Source organism: Varanus komodoensis, unplaced genomic scaffold, assembly GCF_004798865.1.
Source record: "Varanus komodoensis strain SLA01 unplaced genomic scaffold, ASM479886v1 scaffold7_1, whole genome shotgun sequence".
Lineage (NCBI taxonomy): Eukaryota > Metazoa > Chordata > Lepidosauria > Squamata > Varanidae > Varanus > Varanus komodoensis.
In genome coordinates this window covers 6746852-6766944 of record NW_025336479.1, presented here as the reverse complement: position 1 = coordinate 6766944, position 20093 = coordinate 6746852, and the positions used below count along the sequence as shown (strand labels likewise).

The 20093-nt window shown below is 39.3% G+C and overlaps 1 protein-coding gene across 4 annotated transcripts in view; it reads left to right on the top strand.

The window, feature by feature from the left end:
- Positions 1 to 20093, top strand: part of B3GNTL1 (UDP-GlcNAc:betaGal beta-1,3-N-acetylglucosaminyltransferase like 1) — a 251318-nt gene that overhangs the window by 43480 nt on the left and 187745 nt on the right. The gene's annotated exons all lie outside the window — the stretch shown is intronic.

The following is a 20093-nucleotide window of genomic DNA, read 5'->3' as shown; positions in this document are numbered from 1 at the left end:
GAAGAGAATTTTGTAAGCCACCTTGAGTTTCTTAAAAAGAAAAAAAAGGTGGGAACTCAATAACATTTGGGGTGCTCTATCATATTTCACAAAAAAGGGAACATTTTGATTCGAACTTTTTGTTTTAATTACACAGAGTAGTTAAAAAGTTGATGTAAAAACTAGTGAAAAGAGTAACTGCACATTTGTTAAATTCAGTGCAAAAATAATGGAAGTATAGTGATTAAGTACTGAATATTGGTTGTGCATATCTAAATACATGCCTGTACCCATCTGTAAAGTTCACTAAGTGACTCTTGAACAGTTTTCTGTCTGGTAACTGGTCTCTTCGGTACCTGTGAATGTAGAACAGACATGTGGATGGGCAAACATAACAAATTATAAAGCAATAGGAAAAATGAATATGTATACTCAGTCAAACAATTCCACAAAAGAGTTAATTCTTGCTCTTTTATCAATATACATAAAGAATGAAGATCCTGCAATGTTTCTGTTTCAGTTAGAACATTGTTTAAATGCAAGTTTAAATACAAATAGAATCATTTCAATAATATGATTTGAATGATGGGCATGTGACAATGGATAACCATTAAATGTTCATGATTTGAGGCATGGTAGAAAACAATCTTCCCAAGCTCTGTGGAACTGAGGGAATGTTTCAGCAGTGGCCCATCACCATAGTACCGTATTTTTCTGTCTGAAAGGCGCCCCCATGTATAGGATGCCCCCCACTTTTCTTACTGATCTCCGAGCGAGTAAGCTGCTACCTCACCATGCGCATCTGCCCCCTCGCTGCCTCCCCGCATGCCCGCCCGCGATCGCGCCAGTCTCCCCCCCGGGTGTGCCTGTGCCCACCACTGCCACCTTTCAACTGGCCCATTGAAAAAGTTTGAGGACCCCTGGATTACATGCTCTCCGCAGATCAGCTGACGTCTGTTACATAAGGCTCATGATTGGAGGAAACCGGTTAGCTTGTCTCTGCAATTGGAAGTTTCGCTCGTGAAGCTAGTTTGCAGAGATAAGGTATTGGCAGTTTCGCAACTACAGTTCTCCTCTCCCCCCCCCCCCCCCCGTGTATAAGACGCCCCTCCATTTTTAGGTAAATATTTTAAAGAAAAAGTATCATCTTATATATGGAAAAATGAGGTATGTATCTTTGCCCGTTTTCTCCAACTTCTGCAGAAGGCAACAATGTGATAACGTAATCCATTCTCATTGATCTTACTTCCTGCCTTAAATCAGAAAGGTATTCCCCCATTCCATTCCCCCAGCCTTTATACTTAGGAATTCTCTTTGTCTTGGTGGCTAGATCAGGAACTTGGAATTCTTTATTGCACGTTGTTGCTATTTTTGTTGTCTTTCCTGTGCATTTTCTTCAACCTCCTTTCTCAAATCTGAGCTCAGCCTTCACACGTAAGAATTAAGTGTCTTAATGTGGTATCATTTCATGTATATTTATGTGCGCATGTGAAAGAATGATTTGCCACTATAATTTAGATCGTGACACAGCTTACGTATTGATTCCCATATATAGACAGTGAAAGAAATCAAGTTAACCCCCCCTCCCCAAAAAAAAAGATCAGGCAGGTCTTTGTTGGGAAAGTACCATATTTTGGTGCGCGATGACTGAGTAATTCTGACCTTTGCAGATAAGATTTTTATTTTCCTTTTGGTTTCCCACTAATCCTGTCCAAGACAAGTGTTGCTTAATTGCCCATTCCATCAAATCAACAATGTGTTCTGTAATTTAAACCCTCTTATGTAAAAATTAAGTAAATGAGTAAATTTTGTCTATAAGGCATCTACTCTTGCCTTGAGACATCAGTTTTATATAAGTGACATTTTAACTGATTAATTAGGATTTATTTTGAAGTATTGACATTTTTAAAACTAAGGCAAATTATTTTTAAGTTAGATATAAGATCTGAATTTACATATTTGGCTCAATAGATTGTTTCATTAGGCAGGTGGCCTAATGAAAGAAGACTTTGGCCAAGACAAGCATTGTTACAGAAGAAACCTGTCTGGCTTATAGGAAAATTGATGGGTCTAATGATTGATTTAGTGGTGGAACATGCCTTAAGAGGCACATATTTTGAGTTTAAAGTTTGTGGTATTATGGTCAGGACATTTGTTTTTAATTTTATTGAATTTAAGTCACTCACGAGGAGAATGAATCTATGTTAGAAATTCAGTTTCATTTCTGTATTGTTGTATTACTGTTGGCATATTTGAAAACTTCAGGGTAAGAAAGACAATGCTGGGAGAAATCATGTAACATTTAAAAAAATATGGTAAAATATTGCAAAGCTCCTGTTAAAACTGATCATTTGAATAAAGTATTCAATTTACAAAATACAATCACACATTTACAAAATAAATGTATGTTGTGCATGTGTCATAAGGAGATATTCAGTAAGGAGAGAAGTGGTAGCATACATCTGCATAAATTACTTTGTAACATTTTGGTCTGGAAATGTATACTTAAATGATTTTAAATTTAATCTGTTATCAGATTATTGAGGCAGAACAAAGGTTTGAAAACTGTGATCAGTGTTCTAATTACATTGTTCTAAGGGGCATAAGTGTTAGAAAGAAAGAAAAAGAAAGAAAGGCATACTTGATAAAATGACTTGAAGGGTATCAGATTGGATGTATGACAGTTTTATGAAGCTTTTCACTACTTTAAATGGAAATTTAATGTACAGTGTTGATAGGAATGACCTATGTAAAGTGGATATGCAACCATTTAGTGAAATCCCTTAAAAGATATCAACATTCTTTATGAACTTGCTTATTGTTCAACAAATTGTGCTAGTTACATTAGTTTTGAGACTTCTGTTCATTTGGCCAGAGATGAAGGCAAGAGTAGGTGTTCCCTTCCTAGAGTGTTTCCCCGGCTTCTACCAGTTAACTTAGGTTTCTATAATACTTTGTGGCAGTTAACTTTGACATACATGACTGCTGTGTTGACCTGATTCTGTTTGTTGATGTGGTAGTTAATAGTCATCCTATCTCAGAATCAGTAATCACATGAACAATCAACTGCATACACATCAAAAGTTAACTATATGCAGAAAAAAGGAATCTCTTAGAAATTCTGAGACTGTTTTAAAACACAGGTGTTCAAAAGTTACTTGAAATACTTGCAGGAAAATATACTTTCTGTAGTCTTTTGAAAATCAATGTTATAGCATATTCCTTAAATCCTGTTTGATTACTTCTGGGCTGTGAAAAGTATGAGATGCTCTTGTGCAGACACAGTGCAGTTTGAGAATGATCACAAGTGAAAGGCTGTAGGGTACACATGGCTTCTGTGGTTAGCAGAATGTTAGCCAGGCCCTAGCCCAGGAGGAAACGTGAGTGGTTGTAAGGCATCCGGTATGTGAAAGGAGGAGGAAGTGGTCTGCATCACGCTGCTGAGGAACTGTTGGGCCTCTGCCCTCTCCATGGATGAGCTGGCTTCTCTGATGTGGGTGTATTTAACCTTTACACCAAAACTTGCAGAGCAGCTTTCTGTATGCTCACTTTGAAATATCCTGTCAGTGTGAAATGAAATGCCATGTATGAGTCGTGCTGCTTTAAAAAGGACTAATTATTGAAACAGAAACTTGGTAAGCTAGTGTTGGTGTAGGGTTTTGTTCTTTAAGGGGAATTTTCAGTAGTTGCCCACATTTAAATAACTTCACAGTTATAATACACACGTGATAACAGTTACCCAAAGGAAAATATGCTTGTAAAAACACTTTCAGGATCTGCAGAGAACCTAGATACAAGAAACTATTTTTGCCAGTGGTAGCTCAGTGTACTTACAGGGTTAGCTTCTTCACTGTAACATGTTCAGTTCCTATGAATTCTACAATGTTACAATACCATCTTTAGCAAAAGGATCCCTTCAAAGCCATTCTCAGTGAGGAGCGCTTCTTTTCTTCTCTGAGAGTTACCCTATTTTCTTACATCCTAGGTACATGTGGCTGCATAACAAATGTTGCATTTTCTTTTTCAGGCCTTAATTATGCAGCTTTAGCTTTTTGAGTCTACTCTTTGAGAACCATGCTTTAGATGGGCTCTAGCAGAAGAATAGTGAAGTGATGGTAAGGTTCAGCAGGCAGTATAGTGACTTGTTCCCAATGTTTAAATATTTTAAGTATGTTTTATGCTCATTTGTGGATTATTATGGATTATTATGGGTTTATATGCATTTATAAGCCCTCCAGAGATTTGCAATGTAATTGGACAGGATAAAAAAATACCCAAATAAATAAATAAATAATGGGCTCTAAGCCATGTTGGGTCAGGTTCATCACAAGCTTTCTCCACCTGCACTCTAACCATCTTTCTTCAACAGAAGCACCAGCCATATTAGCTGGAAACCTCTCCAGAGCCCTCTGGAAACCATATTGAGACCTTGAGTATAGATGGGTATAAATGTTTTAAATAAATAGATAAATAAACCATCAGGATCCATCAGTCTCTGCGAGTGGACCATCTTAATAGGTCCCCCTATTGCAGGACCCCCTTCCCCTTACTAGGGGAGAAGAGGCTGAAAGCCTAAACCTCAGAAGAAAGTGATCTGACCATGACAAAGGGAGTTAAAGTTAATTCCTCCACTTCCATACCACCATCTCCCTGTCTAGTGCAAAAAAGGTTAGAGTGTGATCTATTTCATATGTTGGGTTACTGACATGCTGAGATAACCCCATGGTTGTCATGGCAGCTATGGAGTCCTGACCCACCCCAGACAAAGCAGCCTTGTCATGGAGATTGAGTTTTCCTAGAACCATCATTCTGGAGACCCTCAGCACCAGGTCTGAGACTACCTCCGTCATTACTGCATTCTTCATTATATTAATTCAACTGTGTAATTGTGACACTGGTGGTTTAACTTCTTCCTAAATAGGGTCAAATCTGAGAAACTGTGACTGGACCCAGGCCCCTGACACACTATTGGAAAGCCTTGGCTATTGGGTGGTATAAAAACAGCACAGCACAGCCTGTTCCTAAAGCCTGTTTAAGCCTATTTGTAATTAATATTTATTTTATTTTTTTATTAAAACATTTTTATGCCGCCCCATTCGCCGAAGTCTCACTGGTTTATAGAAGATTCACTTGAAATTTCCTAGTGATCTTTCTTCCACCTTATCTACTACTGCATGAATGACTAAATAGTGATCAGTGTTGTGACATGCAAGAAGAACTGTTCAGTCTGCTGTCCTTACACAGTTGTGGGAATGAGTGTGGAAGGCTGTCTGGATGCAATTCCAGGAATTACTCTGTTGATGATGCACTCATCATCATCATCAGTTCTGTCTTACCCAGTAGCCTTAATTCTCTTGTAATGTATAACAGCTCATAAAACAATACAATATAATACAATTTAAAATTCCACAAATGCAAAAATTTAAAAAACAAACATACAGTTAAATCAATTTATGATAAAGGGTGGACCTATAAAACACAGGGATGGTTACCCCACTCAAACCCTTGGGTGTAGTAACCTTGGGTATCTTTAAATGCCTCATCATAGAGGGATGTCTTAACTTAGTGTCAGGACTGGCACTAGGTGGGTACATCAGGTTGGATGGCAGATGCTATTCCCATATCTCAAAGGTTGATTACTTTGATTTATGCTTTTTGTATCCTGTAGAGCTTAAATCAAAGATGGTGTTTCTAAGATTTCATCTAAATGTATGGCAGAGGGAGCAGGGTAGGAGAGACCTGCTCATAACAATACTGATGAGAACTCGCTCCAGAACTGTGGATGCCCTCACTCATCAGTTTCATGTAGATGTTAAATAGCATGGAAGACAGAACAGACTGCTGGAGAACTCCATACTGGAAAGTCCATGAATTTGAACAGTATCTCCCAAGTACCACTTTCTGGAGCTGGACCACTGCATCCCTCTACCATTCTTAGTTCAGACATTTGTCCAAGACGGATACCATGGTTGATGGTATTGAAAGCTGCTAGGAGATCCAGGATTGTCAACACTCTCTTTCTTTCTCAACATAGGATATAGGGCAACTGAAGCTGTTTCTGTTGCAAATCTTGGTCTGAATCCTGACTGAAGTGGATCCAGCTAATCAGTGTTATCTAAGAGTACCTGGAGATGGTTGGCCACCACTGGCTCAGGAACACTGGGAAAGAAGCATTAGCTGCTGGCTTAAAGTTAAGATATTTGGATCCAGGGAGGACTTCTTCAGGCATGGTCTCACTACTGCCTCTTAGGTAGCATGGGACTACTTCCTTTCATAAGGAGCAGTTGACTAACTTCTTGGCCCAGATGGTTCTTCCTCCTCTGATGGCTTTTTATAATCCAGGAAGGGTAAGAATCATGCAAGAAAGTGGTTGCACTAAGCTGACCAAGCACCTAGTCAACATCCTGAAGTGGTACTGACTGCAGCTGATTTAATAAAACTGGACCAGGCTGTTATTTATTTAACTCTTTTATATACTGTTGCAATAGCCTCATGGCTCTCTGGATGGTTTACACAATAAAACCATAACAAACATAAAACTGCATAAATAAAACAGATAAAAATCAGTACAAATAAATAATAAATCAAAATAACATCCCCATCACAGCAGGGATACCACATTATTATAATTATTACATAATAAAATAATTATTTTATTATGGGGATAATAATAGAATAATTTATCCCCATCATAATAAATAACAGAATTGGAAAAAAATAAAACCCACAATTAAAAGTACCAAATTTACTAATTAAATTTCCAATAGAATTTTTAAATAATCAACCTAAAGCAACAGTAAAAAGGCTCTGTAACTATAAATGTCTTGACCTGGTGCTGTACTCTGGGAACCTCTCCCAATACAATTATAACTGTGGAGTCCAGGTCCTAGCAGATGCAAGATATTTTTTCCTGGAGGTATAATATAGTGGACCTCAGATAAATCTAGGATATCCTCAGGGCTAGAACGTAATAGGCCATAGATGATTATACGGAGCTCCTGTATGTGGCAAAAATATTTGCTTTTTTTGTACTTGCATTTGTTTTTCTTTTCTTTTTTTAGCAAACCTAACCAAGCAAAAATACAAAACAGCAAAAAATGCATAGCCACACACTAACAATCAAACATATATTGAATTGGTCTTGAAAGTATTACTAATTTTTATGAGAGTGCATGTACACCCCCCCCCCCCCAATAATATTGTTCCTGTTCCAGATTCCTAATATAGGTTGAGGTAGTTTGACTAAATGTTGGAATCAGTATTAAGACAAAGCTGTTGTTGGTAGTGTATTCTTTCATAGACTGCCACTGTTGTGAGGCCTTTGGTCCATTGTGTAGTTGAGAGAGATGATTTGCCTTTCCATCCCTGTGGCATGAGTCTCTTAACCACTACAAGGTCTTGTACAGGCTGCCTGTGGTGGCAAGAGCATAGCTTCCAGGATGTGGGAATGTAATTTAGCATTAGGTTGATACTTTTAAACAATGACCTATTTAGGACAGAGTAGAAGTGTCTCTCTGGAAGGGGGCCACCACTGGGCATGTCCACATCATGTGCACCAGTGATGCTTCTGCCATCTCATGTTGCCAACATTTATTAGAAGATGATAGGGTTTTTTTTGTTTTTTGAAACAGGTCTGAGTTGTAGTATCTTCCAAATTTTCCTGTTTGGGGAATTATTTGGTACCCTGAGAGGATTTTGTATTTTTAGTAGAAAATAATAGATATATCCTACATTTGATGTTTATAATGTAACAGTGATTAGTCTGTTTCTGGAAAGGTTGCCATCTGCCCTGTCTATCTTGCATTTTATCAATATTTCTTTAAGTGAACATTTCAAGCTTTCTTAATATGGTCATTAATGTTGTATTCTTCATGTTAAAACCACAAGACAGCATTTGTACTGCTCAGATACATTGCTACTTAGTTTTTTGTCACAGAGGGACGTGGGCTTGCTTATTGTAGACTTTGCTTTCATTGCATATTCTCCTTTTTGCTCTTGGTCCTTGATAGTAAAATTTGCAGATTTTTCTTAGGCCTAGTGCTTGGGCTCTTCTGGCCCAAATACAAATAGAAATGGAGAACTATTCAATTAATTTTCTTCTTTTTTGAACTTACACAGTACTGCAAGAAAACTAATATATCATTGTCTCACCACAGGGCAGCCACAGAGTCACCACGAACCAACTTACAGTATAGAATGCAGAGGCTACAGTCTTTGCTAATGATTGTGTGTTCTTTCTTGTTATTGTATTGAGCCTTTTTAAGACATAACATTGGTTTCTTCTTTGAATCCTAAGATCTTTATACCAGCACTTTTAAGACCAGTAATGGCATCTGTTGCCACCCATAGGACAGGTTTTAGAGATAGTCCCATGAATGCATTTACATTAAGAACTAATGCGGATATCATATTTCAATTAATCATTGTTAAGAAGTTGAGAGTATGTAACAGGCTCACAGAACCCCTTCTGGTCCCTTCAAAGTTAGTCTGTATTACTTTTGCAGTCTGCTTAACACTTACTGTGGCTAATTTTAAATGAGAAATTGAAGCTGATTGCAAATTCTGGTTTAAAGCAAGATGTGGTTAACATTAACCTCAGTGCAAATTTAACAACTACATTATGGTTAAAGCTGAAAAAGGAAGGAAGTGCATGAAGCCTCTAGGGTGTTCCTGCAAGCGGGGGGGGGGGGGGGGGGGGGGGGAACATATCTTCATGATGTTGAAAAGAGCATGTTGAAATTTTCAGAGGGGTAGCCATGTTAGTTTTTTTTTGTTTTACAGATAAACACAGTCTTACAGTTACCACTGTTGATTAAACTGTTGATTAAAAAGATCAACCGTTTTTAATAACATAAAATGTTGCAAATGGATCCCCTTCAGATCTGTGTATCTCATTAAGCGAATTCTAGGTCATGGATGCTTAAGTTATCAAAATGTATTATGTACAATTGTGTGGAATGCACCCTCACTGCTAAGAAAACCCAAGCTGGAGCAGACCAAGGGTCTCTCTACTCACTCATCAGTTGCTCATCAAGGAAGATATGAGTGCAATGGCACCCTCCCTTTCATGTTTCCCAGTTTCTGATACTGGAAGTAGAATATAGCCATAAGGGCTACTAGCCAATGATAATCTTATTCTCATTTTTTTCATTCCTCATTTAAAGCTGACAAAATAGGTGGCCATCACTAACTCTTCTGAAAGTGCCTTCCATAATTAACTAGGTGCTGTGTGAAGATGTACTTTTATCTCTCCTGAATCTTTCACCAGTCAGCTTCATGGGATGATCCTGGGTTCTAGTGTTATGACACAGGAAGAATTTTTCCCCAGACTTTCTGCATACTATGCAAATTGTTGTGGTCCTCCATTGTGTTTCCTGTTTCTCATATATTTTCTAAGTTAAACAATCTCAGCTGGTATAACCTTTCCTCACAGGGCAGTTTTCCCAGCCCTTTGATCATCTTAGCCTTTTTTGTGCTTTTTCTTACCATACAATATCATTTTTTGATGTGGTGACTTAGACCTGTACCTGGATTTCTAAGTGTGGTTGCACCATAGATTCTAGAAATGGAATCTGATGTCTCAAGTTTTATTTTCAAGACCCTTTCTAATTATACATAACAAGAAATATACCTTTTTTCACAGCAGCTGCAAACAATATTTTTATTGTGTTTTCTACCACAACCCCAAGATAGCTTGGTCAATCACTGCTAGCTCACATCTCATCAGCTTATGATTGAAGTTGGTATTTTTTGCCTCAGATTGTGCTACATTATGCTTGCTTGCACTGACCTGTATTTGCCATTTTGATTTCCATTTTTCCAGTTTGGAGAGATCCTTCTGGAGCTCCTCAAAATTCCTTTTTGTTTTAAGAACTCTAGTTTGGTATCACCAGAAAGTTTGGCCACTCCATTTCTTACTCCTAACTTCAGATTATTTCTGAACAGACAGAAAAGCATTGGTCCCAATACAAATCCCTGTGGAATCTAACTGTTAAAATCCTTCCATCTGGAGAATTTACTGTTTATTCTTATTCTAAACTTACTATTCTTCTGCACTGAACCATAACAACCTTTTATTTTATTCTGTAACTGCTAAGTTTTCTTAGGAGTCTTTGGTGAGGAACCTTGTCAAAACCTTTTAGGAGTCTTAAGTAAACAGTGTCTACTAGATCACACCTTTCATGTTCATTAACACTCTTTAAAAATGCTAAAAGTGAGACAGGACTTAACTTTGTGGATGATGCTTTTGAATAGGGCTTGGAAGCTTCATCTTTTGCCGCCACTGTTTGCTTCAGTTCTTCAGACTCCTCTCTTTGAAAGCCTTAGTTCAGGCACATGTTGTGATGAAGACTGGTGAAATGAGTTTATTCAGCTTCTTTGCAATCATCTTATTCTCCTTTAGTACTCTTTCAGATCCATTGTCATCTAGTTGATCAACTGTCTTCTTAGCTGATTTTCTGCTTTTGATATATTTAAATAGTGCTTTATTATTGGCCTTAATGTTGTTGTTATTGGCCTTAATGTGATCCTCAAAATGGTTTTTGAACTTCTCATTGTGCCATTTCATTTCTATTGATGTTTCTGGATTCCAGCCTTCTACTTAGGACCTCATGACTACATTTCTTCATGATATTGTTACCAACATGAGTCAAGACCACTGACTCCACTTCAGCATTAGCTACAAAGCAATCTAGACGGCATGTGATATCAGGACCCTCTGTATCAGGCAGTGAAATTATTTTGTGGTCTACATGCTCATCACAAACCCACCTGCTTATGTGCCTGATGATTCAATCCTTCACTGCAACAAGACCTCTGGAGGTACATTCTTGATGTTATTGTTATTTAGTTGAAAGTAGTGCCCAACCCATGACAACCCCATGGACAACATTCCTCCAGGCTCTCCTGTCCTCCACCATCCCTCGGAGTCCACTCAAGCCCACAGTCATTACCCCAGTGACTCCATCTAGCCCCCTCATCCTCTGCCATCTGCTTTGCCTTTTGCCGGCAATCATTCTCAGCATCAGGATCTTCCCCAGTGAGTTCTTCCTTCTCATTAGGTGGCCAAAGTATTTGAGTTTCATCTTCACACGCATCAAGAGGCTCTTTAGGTCCTCTTCACTTTCTGCCATTAGAGAGGTATTGTCTGCATATCTGAGGTTGTTGTTATTTCTCCTGGCAATCTTAATTCCAACTGGTGATTCATCTAGCCTGGCCTTTTGCATGATGTGCACTGCATATAAGTTAAATAGACAGGGGGACAATATACAGCCTTGCTGTACTTGTTTTCCAATTTTGAGCCAATCAGTCCAGTTCCCACTGTTGCTTCTTGACCCTCATACAGGTTTCTCAAGAAACAAAGAAGATGGTCTGGTACGCCCATCTCTTTAAGAACTTGCCACAATTGGTTGTGATACACACAATCAAAGGCTTTAGCATAATCAATGAAGCAGAAGTAGATGTTTTTCTGCAACTCCCTAGCTTTCTCCATGATCTAGCATATGTTGGCAATTTGATCTCTAGTTCCTCTGCCTCTTCAAAATCCTGCCTGTCCTTCTGGTAGTTCTCAGTCCACACACTGCTGGAGCCTAGCTTGTAGGATTTTGAACATAACTTTGCTAGCATGTGAAATGAGCGCAATGGTATGGTAGTTACATTCTTGATAGCAGATGATATTTACTCATCTTCTGAGGAATTGGTTCCTCCTCCTCAGAATAACATCTTTCTTCATCCTTCTGCTGTCATACTGCATGACAGCAGATAACCTGTCACTCAGGGATTGTGACACTGCTACTGATTCTAGTATCTCTGTGCCTCTCTTAGCTTCTCTAGGTCAGCAATCTTGGTTCAGGACAGTGAATGTGTTCTCTGAACACCAGGAGCTCATTATACTGAGAACACACCCATGAGTCCTGTCCAGCTAGCAAATAGTCATACAGTACATGTGGCACTCAGTGCAATACATTACTTATTTTGTAGTTGCTGTTATCTGGTTTCTTTGCCTGGAAAACTTAAGTTGTTTATGAAGAGAGGCTGGAGAATTTAAGTATTTATATATATTTACAGTTATTCATTTACAGTTGCTTACTCTGAGAAGGAAGGGGCAAATCAATTCCCTTGGTTGTGGAATTCACACAGGTGCTTAATTTGCTAGTGAGCTGATGCTTTGTCACTGGGGCTGCTCAAGTTCATTGCCAGCATGGATAGACAGAGCAATCCTATGGTCTTTGTGTGAATTTTCCGGGAATTATAGGATGTCTCAAATACCTACTCCGACAGCAATCTGACTTAGGAAAGAGGGGTTGGGGAGTTGACTTTCTCCCCTAGGAACTGGCATCAATCTGACTCTGTTAATGTTGGAAGTTGCCATCCTAGTAAGGTATTCAAGGTTGATTCTGTGAGCTGAATCTTGGAATCTTGTAGATATAGTTGAACTCTGGATTATTTAAATTACAATTACAATTACAAATATGCAGGCTTTATGTCATGTCCAATGCTTGATTGGGCTATGGAATTTACATGATATGCATCATGGCAAATTATGGGTTAATCAGCCCACAATTTAACGCTTTCAAATCAAGCTGGGTCTCTGAGCCTGTTTTCACAACATTGTGAAGACCCAGTAAGAGAACCCATGGTCCCATGATTCAACTATTGTGTTATTTCATTTCATTTTTATCACCTAATAACCAAAGCTTTCTGGGCAGTTTTTCACACTCCCCTAAAAACAATGCAATAAATTATCATAAAATCTCTTCAGAATACAAATATTTCAAAACAAAAACAGATAAAACAACATATGGAATGTAGCCATGTAAAAAACATCTGAGGTGGGTAATTGCATCTGGCCCTTGAATATCCAGAGACATCTTTAAAGCCCTTGGCATGAAGGCCCATCTTAACCTGGCACGAACATGTTGACAAGATTGGCATTTGGCAGACCTCAGTGAGGCGTTCATTACACAGATGGGGAGCCCTCCATCTTGTTGCTGCTCTCTAAGCCTTCCTTGGAGGAAGGCCCCAGATTTTGAATGTAGTGCCTGAGTATAGGCTGGGAGAGGCGCTCTTTTGCATATTGTGTCCCTGAGCCGTACAAGGCTTAATAAGTTAAAACCAGCACACTGTATGGGTCTCCGAATCATTCAGGCAGCCAGTGCAAGTGAACCAGTACTGGTCCAGTATGTTCAAACCGTCTCGTCCCATTCCCCCCCCCCTTTTTTTTGACATCAGGCTAAAACCTTTTTATTTTCCCAATGTTTTAAGACTTGATTGTTTTAATATGGGGTTTTATTGTTGATTAGAAAGTTTTGAGTAAGATGCTGTGTTTTATCCTATTTTGTCTTACTGGTAAACCATCCCAAGACCACAGTAAGGGATGGTCTAAAAAGTTTTAAATAAATAAAATATCAATCTGTCACATTTTGTACAAACTGCACCTTCTGAAGAGTCTTCAGGGGCACCCCCACATAGGGTGCATTGCAGTAATTATTTCAGAGATTACCAGAGCATAGATTCCTGAACCAGGTTACTATGCCTGTTTAGACAGGGGGTAGCTAGACCACCAGCCAAGCTAGTACTAGCCTCCTGAGCATCAAGTGACAAAGATGGATCAAGGATAACTCCCAAGTTATAAATCTTGTCTTTCAAATGGAATGAACATCATCTAGAATAGATTTGAACTCCATCCAATCAGAGGAGCCACCCACTGGAACATCTCAGTTTCCCAGACATCAAGAACCAGAACTTGAACTCTGGGTTGTTGTGTGCAAACCGCTGTCAGAAAGCTGAGGAGAATAGCAACGTGATAAAGTGGGTGTGAGGAATCTGTAACCCTTTGCCTGGACCACAGCCCTGCATTTAAGGAATATCAGGAACTTTCAGTGCACAGGAGTGGTCATTGTGATGTCAGTTGTTAGTAAACTGATTGTGCCCTTTAGTCATCTTCCATATTTAAAAACTCCAACCTGAAAAATAGAATCATGTGTCAGTTTAAAAAAAATAAATCACAATTTGTGGGTATTTTCCTAGTTAACAAATATTGCATGGCATACAAAAATAGCTTTTTCCTGGTTTAGAAATATTGTCAAGCTTATCAGGCCATTTGAGCAAAGCTGCATCTTCTACTTTCCAATTCTGTAGTATTTTAAAAGTCTGCTGCCAGAGCAAAACAGGATCCTAATTGAAGTTTGCCTTGGATCACATACGTAGTCCAGTGAAAACATTTGGAGGGGAGGGTTGGAGTGAGTTGGAGAAAGCTTTTCATTATAAAATTATTCATAAATCTGCCCAGCAGATGTTGGCAATTGTGAAAGGGAACAGAGGCCATTCTGTGGTCAGCCAGCATGCTTCATTTCACGTGGGCAGATCAAGGCTCAAGGCAGCAACTATTTCCTCTTAGCACGCTGTGTGACAGTGTGAGCAGCCTGTGTGGGCAATACCCCACTTAACTCATACAAAGTCACTTTTGTAATTCATCTGTTTTTTGTTACTAGGTAGGAAAGGTCTAGAGTTACAGTTTCATTGTCTACTGTTTAATAAAAATAGAGCCCCACAAGCATAGGTAATCCTGTATTTGAAGGTTGCTTTTCTAGATTTGTATGTAGATATTATAATTGGATCTACGAGTTTAATATTCCTTGTTGTAAATACAACCAGAATTTAAATATTAATATCTCAGTCCTATTCAGAGGCAATCTCCACTGATTTCAATGGGATGCTTCAGTAACAGGTGAAGTATTGGAATAAATGGGAACATGCTGGTGGGTTGTAAGCCTTTCTCCTGTCTAAACCTGCATAAGATTGAAGCTTCAAACACTTATAAGTGAAATGGTAAAGCTGCAAGGATTGTAACACTGTGAGACAACCCCCTGCTTGCTCGTAGCATTAGGAAATGAACAGGTATAGTGTGTACTAAGAAGACTGTATTTGTAACCCATCTTGGTAATAATTCCACCAGTGTTCATGGACTGATTTGCATAACATAAAGTGTTTGTTTTTGTTAGATCCAGGATGGAAGGGTTTTGATTATAGAAGGTGGCTGTACCTGCTTTTTTTGAGGGGGGTTTCCCTTTTTCCAGCCCATTCAGCAAGATTTCCTGCCCCTACACCCTGCTTCTAACCTATATTTTCAGGCATCTAGGGGGAACTCCTTCAGGGAACTGGGGTGGGGAGGTCTTCTTTCACCATTGCAGGTGCACAAACCTAAATCTGAATCAAACCCTTGCCTGTTGGCAGTTGTGCTGAGGAGAAACTCAAGGCCAGTTCAGACATACAGAAAAAGCATATGGTAGAGTCCTCTTGGATTGCATAATTTGTTTATAGCTGATGTTATGTTTGAATCCTCCATGCAAAATCCCTTATCTAAAAGTATGGAAAAAATTAGGATGGCACTTTCTATCTAGTACAATGGTTTTGTTTTGTTTTTTGTTCTTGCTATAGAGCCCTGCATGTGATTCACCCCATCTTCTGAGGTGGACAGTTCAGGAAGGGGTGTTCCACATGTGTGACTCAAGGTGGGTGCAGGCCTAGCCAGATATTTCCTGAAGCTGTTCTGGTCAGTGATTCAAAAGTGTTCTGTTATCTCTTCTTTGTATCATTCAACAGCTTTACAAATTATTTCAGGCTTTCAGCTTGTCTTTTGCTTGTACTGGATTGGTGGAATGGGGGGACGAAAAAGCAATAAAAGACAGAAATGTTTCCACTCTTTTCCAACAGATTTTTTTTATCCGCCATCAAGTCAACCTATGGGCACCATATTTTATTTTTATTTATTTTATTTTTCCGATTTATATCCTGCCTTTTTCCTACAAAGGGCTCAAGAGAGCTTACATCTCCTCCTCCATCTTATCCCCACAACAACAACCCTGTGAGGTAGGTTGGGCTGAGAGTCTGTGACTGGCCCAAAGTCACCCAGTTGGCTCCATGGCCGAGCGGGGAATAGAACCCAGATCCTCTGAGTCCCAGTCCCATGCTCTTAACCACTACACCACTATCCTCCGAAGTATCTTGTCCTTGACAACCCTGCTCAACTCATGTAAATTCAAGGCTATGGCTTCTTTTATGGTGTTAATCTAGCTCATATTCCTCATCTTCTGCCTTCAACTTTCCCTAGTATGATTGTCTGCTTCATTCAGTCTTGCGTTCTCATGATGTGCCTGAAATATGACATCTTCAGTTTTGTCCTGTTTGTTTCTATGGACTGGATTTGATCTAGGACCCACTTGTTTGCCCTTTTGGTCCAGGGTATTCACAAAGCTTTCCTACAGCAGCTTGTTTTGAAGATATTTCCAACAGATGCATGACTTCTAACCTTAAGCATAGTAGAAGCATTGGCTTGGATTCTATATATGCTTTTTACATTGCTGGCTGCATTTGCTATTGGTATTTGGTTTTAGTGACAGTGAACACACAATTTCAGCAGTGATGACAAATTGCCAGAGTTATTATGGTTTTGCTCTCCTGTCAGGCACAACTGCTTATCATGTAATTCCCTAGGTAAACAGACAAAAGCATGTGCCAAGATGCAGATTTCTACCAGCTTAAGAGAAATATTTTGGGTATTTGCCCATGTTCTACAAGTACAACAGTGCTCCTAATGCTCATTAGCTAAACAGATGCAAAACTTGGTGATCTGGTCCTCTTTTCTCAGATTGCTCCTGCTTTTGTGGTCTACAAGGCTGATTATTGCTGTTCAACTATCATGCTTTTTCCAGGATCTTTGTGTTACACTGAGAACACATGATTCTGCCTTGCTTCAGTGATCCTAAGCTCAGGGTCTCTCAGGTCACGAAGTAAGTATTATTGGAACAGCATCCATGCCTCTCTCATTATTTTTTAAAAGAAGTAAAGTTGGTTGTTTTCAGGCCTTGATTGCAAAGGAAACTTTGCTACTGTAAAAGCCTTGTTTATGTTAAAGGTTAAAAAATGGAGAAGTTAAGAAATAACAGTTGCAATAACAAGCTGAGCATATATTCTCTAAGTTAATATTCTGATTTGGCTGTTGCCATAACTGGCCTTGACTATAGAACAGGGGTGTTAGCTTAACATCACATTGTAATTTGATAAATGGATGATATCCCACTCAAGTAGTACATGTGGGAGTAAATGTCTTTGTTTATGAAATGGTGATACAGTGAGATGAAATGGCTTGGAGTACTGTAGACATGAACTGCTGCACTTTAAGAACTGCTGCTGGCTGCCTTCCGCCTTTTCAGCAATCTTCACTGACCTCAGTTAAGCACATCAGTGCAGAATGGAATCATCTAGCCTTAGTAATCCAGCAGCTTCCTGGCACATATAAGCAGGCCATCCAATGGGTTGTGGGCTGCTCCCAAATCGAGGAGCACCAAAGGGCATGTGCTCTATTGGTCTGCCTTCTCAAGATGCTAAAAGGATGAAGGTGCGTTTTTATTTTTACATACCTGGAACTGTGCTATGGCAGGAGGCTATGGGGCCAAGTGTGGAATGACTCATCCAGTGTAGTGATGGACAGAGAAAATATGGCACTGGGAAGAGGGCTGGCCAGGTGAGGAGCTAAAGACTGAGTTGTGTTCTGGTCCTTCTTCCACCTGCAGGCTTGATGGTTGCTATGTCAGCTTGGTTTCAGGCCTCCAGATGCTGCTTTAAATGGCAGAGTTGTGCAGAACGGAATCTTTCTCCAGGTGCGCTATCTGTCTGACAACCAGTTTGGAGTGCTTGCTCCTTATGTTGGGCCAGCAAGACATATTGGAGATTTTGGTGGTATACTGCCCATCCTGCAATCCATCAGTCTCCCTAGGATCACCCAATACCTGTTACATACTGGCCCCATGGATATCTTACAACCATCTGAGGCCTGCTGCAATATATTCACTGGACACTTCCAAGAGAAATTTCTTGCATCCACCAGGACTTAGACTACAGGGTTAACGCAATTGACTCTGTTGAGATACTTTTTTGAGTATGCCCAGTTCTATTGAATGAGTTTCAGTTGGTACAGCTCAAGGATTTTGGCAAGGTGCCTGGCCAGGTTTGTGCAACTACCTCTGTACTGGTTCTTTGTCCCTTCCTGGTTTTTAAAAGCTAGCAATAAAGGAACAATCAGCTGAGCCAGAGGAGTGACTGATTAATGCCTCCTGAAAGAGGCTAGAGTGAGAGCACTTTTGAAGAAATCCTCACTTGACCTCGAAGACCTTAGTAACTTTAGGTGGATAGCAAATGTTCCTTTCCTGGGCAAGATTCTTTATTGGGTGGTAGCCTGTCAACTCCATGTTTTAACCTATATAGTCACATGGTTTGGGACCACAATACTTGGCAGATTACCTCTCCCAACTGCAATCTCCCTGGACATTTTTGTTAACACTTGGGACCTTCCCCTATGTCCTTCCTCTTAGCTCTGAGGGATACTCAAAAGGGCAGGCACAAGAGGGAGGGCTTTTTTAGTGGTAGTGCCCATTTATGGAATGGCCTTCATACTGTGGATTGCCTCATGCAAATCATGTCATCTTATTCAGGGACTTGGGAGGATTGCCCATTCTAGGCTTACATGATCATTCCTTACTTTGCATTTTTACCTGCTTTTTATGTTTTGTTTGATAAGATTTTATGGTCTTTATGGTATTGTTTTTATGTACTGTTGTAAACCTCCCAGTGAACTTAAGCTATGGGATGGTACAGAAATTAAATGAATGCATTAATAAATACAATAATCAATGAAGTAAATTAATGACCAGAATGAGAAGTTGATTCAGCCTCTGTGTGCTATTGTATTGATAGTGATATGTAGGATTCAGTTCACAAGCATAGAAATCAGTATGTTTCTAACTAGCCTTGCTGAACTAGTTAGTTTTATCAAGAAAAATCATATGAAATAACAAAAGGTTGAAAATGAAGTATATAAACATTCAAAGGTGTCAGAAATGTGGAGGAGGCAGAAGAAACTCAGCTACTCCAAAGCATGCTGTTCTAAGATCTTTTTAAAGCAAAGTCAGATCATGTCAAACTGTATTTTGAGGGTGCTTTGAAAACCAGTTTTGCTGAAATATTATTTCAAGTACACTTATAGAAGCTTACATATGCTACGTGGAACCTTTCAGTCATTCTTGAAGAAGGGACTGATCACTCCTCTACCCTCATACTAGTACCAGAAAACACCTGAAACTTTATTCTCCCATCCCAAGTTTCAAATGCAGTGGTCTCTGTGAAACATGTTGAAGGCCCTTGAGTATATGAGAACAGTTGTACAATTTGCTGGATTGGGGCTATGAATGCAATTCAGGCAGTAGACTTTATACTGGCATCTTCATATTTTCTTTAAATTGGCCATCACAAGTCATTATTTGGGATCATTATTCTTGCTCAATGAATCAATGTTTTTTTTTCCAATTTTACTTGCAAGTGTTCAAGATTAGTTTGGGAATTTCCCGAATAAATATGTGCATTATGAGAACTCATCTTCAGAAGCAAATGGATCTAACAATGTTTTTCAGCTTATTGATGAGGGAAAGGATAACATTAGGAGTGCTATCCTTTATTTACAGCATTTTTTCTATATTGTAGTGATTACAGCTTGATTTAGAATTGCTGTCATACTTAAGAACTTTCTCAGCAAGTGTTTATTTCTTCTGTGTTTCACTCCCAGAGAGGGGACACCACAGTTGTGAGGACTTGTTTTCCTGACTATACATTTTCATAATTCTGGCTACTTCGTTAAGATTTTCCTTTTCAGGGTACCTTATAGGAAGCATTGTTTTTGTTGTTCCAGAGAAAGTCTGGTTAATTTTAGTTTGGGTGGAAGATTGTGTTTTGAAATGTCATACTGTGTTTTATCTGACCGTGTCTATTGAGAGTGTGCCAAATGTTGATAGTCATCACATTGATCCAGTTCTCATGATCTCTGGGGCTGTTTGTTCAAGCCATAGTATGTGTGTGTGCCTTTCCTGGATGTAGCTTGTCATGTCATCTGAACTGAGGTGACATGGCTTATTTGAGGGGAAAATAATCCGCAGGGAACCCATGACGTGTTAGTTGAAGGCAATTTCCCCCTCAAACAAGCCATGTGTCCTGGGTCCAGATGACATGACAAGCTGTGCCCTATGCCCGGGTGGGTAAAGACATGCTGCAGCATAAACAAGCCA